Here is a 4,368-nt window from a genome sequence, read left to right as displayed (position 1 = left end):
GCTAATACACTAGGAAGCATCTGATTGATAACTTATTTGCATATTATTAATTTGATCAAGGAAATTTCTACTACATTTATAACAAGAGGCCCAGGGGCCATATCGCTCACCTGAGCAATTGGCTAGAAAAAAGCACATATCAGATCAGAACTGAAAATTTACTGAGGGCGGGGAGGGGGGGGCTTGAATTTTACCCCCCCAGGGGGTCATGATTTGAACAAACTAGAATCTAAATATCTGAGGATGATTCCCTATAAATATCACTAAGCATGGCTTTGAAGTACTTGAAAAGAAAATTTTAATAGGTTTCCCAATATATACCTATTTAAAACTTTTATCGCCCATTTGGCCACACCCTACCCAAAGGGGTCATGATTTGAACATACTTGAATTTACAATACCTGGGGATAATTCTACACGAGTTTCATCTTTCCTGTCTCAATGGTTCTTGAGAAGAAGATTTTTCCTATATATTCCTATGTAAACCTTGATCAGCCATTTTGGCCCCACCCTACCCCCGGGGGTCATGCTTTGAACAAACTTGAATCAACACTACCTGAGGATGATTCCACACGAGTTTCATCTTTCCTGGCCCAGTGGTTCTTGAGAAGAAGATTTCTAAAGATTTTTTCTATATATTCCTACGTTAAACTTTGATCGGCCATTTTGGCCCCACCCTACCCCCAGGGGTCATGTTTTGAACAAACTTGAATTTACACTACCTGAAGATGATTCCATATGAGTTTAATCTTTCCTGGCCGAGTGGTTCTTGAGAAGAAGACTTTTAAAGATTTTTCCTATATATTCCTATGTAAAAACTTTGATCGGCCATTTTGGCCCCACCCTACCCCCGGGGGTCATGTTTTGAGCAAACTTGAATCCACACTACCTGAGGATGATTCTGAATGAGTTTCATCTTTCCTGGGCCATTGGTTCTTGAGTAGAAGATTTTTTAAAAATGCCATTAATTTTTCTCTAATTCATAATTATCTCCCCTTGGAAAAGAGCGTGGCCCTTCATTTGAACAAACTTGAATCCCCTTTACCCAAGGATACTTTGTAGCAAGTTTGGTTGAAATTGGCCCAGTGGTTCTTGAGAAGATGAAAATGTGAAAAGTTTACGACAACGACGACGACGACAACGCCGACAACGACAGACAACGGACAAATTTTGATCAGAAAAGCTCACTTGAGCCTTTGGCTCAGGTGAGCTAAAAAGGGCAACTTTTTTAAAAATATATACCGGGTATATTTATTGCTACCGATTTTCCACTGATATAATTCATCAAAAAAAATTTTATTGACAATACAGTATATTAAAATAATTTACAATTTCATTTAGTGACTTTGTATGTTGTGTATTCTCCCTTAAAATCTACGTGAAACAGTTTGTCTCACCCCATAGCCATCATTGGCATTTCCTTGGTACACAGTGTTGTCATGGAGGATTGAGATAAGACCATCTGCAGCTTGGAGAGGGAGTCTTTCATTGATTGCCTTGTTATGGAGCCTGAGACAGCATTCTGTGATTTTTATACATTTGGATGGTGAAAACTGCAGACTCCCTCCTGTTTTGTGCAGGCATCTGTTGGAAGTAGTAAAATACTATGATAAAAGAAGTAAATACAATTGTAGTCACATGACGTAGAGGAAAGTCAATGTATATAATTCCACAAACCTAAATCTGCATTTAAGCACTCCAAATGCTCTCTCTACTGTATTCCTGGTTGAGGGCTCTCTCTGCTGTATTCCTGGTTGAGGGCTCTCTCTACTGTATTCCTGGTTGAGGGCTCTCTCTACTGTATTCCTGGTTGAGGGCTCTCTCTACTGTATTCCTGGTTGAGGGCTCTCTTTACTGTATTCCTGGTTGAGGCATGGGCTTGGTTGTACCGTTGTTCTTGACCATCTTTAGGATTAGTGAAATGGGTCAACAGCCACTTTTTCAATGGATATCCTGAGTCACCTAAGATCCATCCATTTACTCTTCCCCTTTATTTGGGGTACAGGTGAATTGGCCAAAACAAAGGAATCATAGGTTACCTCAGGCCACTTCACAACAATGTTGGTAAAACTGAAATATAGAATTAAAAATTTGAATTAATGGATTAGAATTCGTGCTTTTCTACCTATTTTTCATAGGACTGGTAGATTTTTTTTGAGTTAAATTCAGTTATACGATGAACTTGAGTTGTCCATATATTCTGCATTTAATGTATAATTACCGAAGGTCTGCGTCCACAACTCCCTGCACATTTCTTGAAGGGAAACCCTTACGGCAGATAAAGTTTGGTTCCTCATCTCCAGAAATGCCCTGTATGGGTATAAAAGTGCCATCTATTGCACCAACTACACTGGGGAAGTGCGAAATCTTGTAAAATCCACCTCTGACTCTATTTAAATCATCCTGTGTGTTGGGTAAACTGATATTGTTAAGGTGCTCACTCAGAGCCAGGCAGACGGAATGTAATATTCTTAGTGCTGAGGAAACAGAAATTCCATATGGAGGTCAGCCACTTCCGATAAGTAGTCCCCCTTTGCTAAAAAGCGCAATGTGATCATTGTCCTTTAAGAAGAAAACATATTGTGATATATCAGTATACGTGGAATAATATGTTTACATTGAAATATTTTTTTTGTGTCATTCGCCATTTCAAATTTATCTGATGACACAGTTTTACATTAAGAACACTTAGGAATATAGTCATGTGATTTAACTAAATTTTAAAAGGAATTAATAAACACAGATTATGCTGGGCAAGATATCTGGAAGTATTAAGTACATGTACTTCGAATTCTATATAAAGGTATTAAATTAAGTATTGTATAGTTATACTTTTATTAAAAAAAAAACTTTGAAGTATAATGTTGGAGAGAGATGATAAAAAAGACATCCATGACTATAGATTTTCATGTTTTAATTTTACTGGTGAGCATTGTTGCCAAAATGCCACAGGCCTTTTCGTTAAAGTTAATGAAAGCATAATAAATTTATTTCTTTACGTTTTTACTTCGGTATTCTCCGTGAAACTTCGTATCTTAAGAAACTGGTTTTTCATGCACGAGCGATTTAGCGCTCACTATAAATACTTTTACCAGGGAATGTTCGATTAATGCGACGTTCGTTACAAAGAATCGCAGGTTGTTTTTTTTGTTTTTGGTCTTTGGTTTTCCCAGCCCTCCCAGCCCTTGCATTGTTTATCGTGTAAAATTTATTACATGTAGTTTGATTTGTATGTTTTGAATAAAAATGCGATTTGTAACGAACGCAACAATCCTACAGTATATTCTTTTTCTTTGTTTTTTCAATAAATTAGTCAAGAAAATATTTATTTGCGGAGGAGTGAAACGAGGGAGAAAATAAATAAACTGCTTCATAGTCTCTTAAGTATATAGTTACCTATTATTTAAAATATTCATATAAGAATTTGGATCAAAATCACTGGGTGCGAAAAATAGTCATAGTACAATATTAATAGGAACCGTTAGCTCTCCTGGATATAGAGATATAATTACTGTTAAAACTTACTTGTATGTGAGCTGGAATTGCAGAAGACCGGGAGGTAGGGTGTTGTATGACATTTTTCGTTGAATTGGTTAATTATAAAATAATTTGTCTTGGCGGTATCTGGCAATCAATTCGTCGTCGGTGAACTTGTCTATTGGGTCTATTCGGTCGCGAAACACTCTCTCTCGACGAAATGCTCGATCATTTTGGAATAATAAAATGAAAGCAGCCATTTTTGTTTACTTTTTGTTTACGTAAGACACATTTTACGATTGTATTTTACACGTTGGAATTATTTATCGCACTTACGAGAGGGTTAGGGCTGTCGTAAAGTTCCGACGGATTTTACACTTAAGAATCTCGTAAGAATCTTTGTGAAACCCGACAAAATCGTAAGTTTTCTCGTACGATAAAAATAAATCGTAAGAATTTTTGTGAAAACGGCTACAGGAGCTTCCCGTGGCGTCGCCCCTGGACCCCCTTTATTCATTTATCATATGACTAGCATTAATAATGTCATACTTTGGTACAACATAACTAATCAAACTCACTATAATTGTGCCTAGTTTTACTCTTTAAATACAAGAAAAATTAAGAGCTTCTGGGGGCTTCCTCCTGGATCGACTAGGGGCCTTAAAGTGGCCTCCAGACCGTGCCTTGATTAAACGAATAAAACCACACACCCCTCCCATCACAAATCTGTATCCGACCTTGATATTCACTTGTTGATGTCAATTGATTAAAGTGTCGTAATACAAAAAAGAAAATAAACTAGATACGATCTCGTTGCGAGCAACGTGTAGGTCTTCCGTTGAATTTCTCGATAAGATAAGATGTGATTTTGACTGAGATATTTGTTAAAAG

General features: G+C 37.1%; 1 pseudogene; it reads right to left on the bottom strand.

Moving 5' to 3' along the window:
- Positions 1-1,884: 1,884 nt before the first annotated feature.
- On the bottom strand, positions 1,885-2,660 carry LOC134282042 (uncharacterized; annotated as a pseudogene).
- Positions 2,661-4,368: the final 1,708 nt, after the last annotated feature.

This window comes from Saccostrea cucullata, unplaced genomic scaffold (assembly GCF_032062105.1).
Source record: "Saccostrea cucullata isolate Sc308-1 unplaced genomic scaffold, CSIRO_AGI_Scuc_v1 ctg5876, whole genome shotgun sequence".
NCBI lineage: Eukaryota > Metazoa > Mollusca > Bivalvia > Ostreida > Ostreidae > Saccostrea > Saccostrea cuccullata.
Note: the sequence above shows the minus strand (reverse complement) of the source record. Positions and strands in the feature narration are given on the sequence as shown.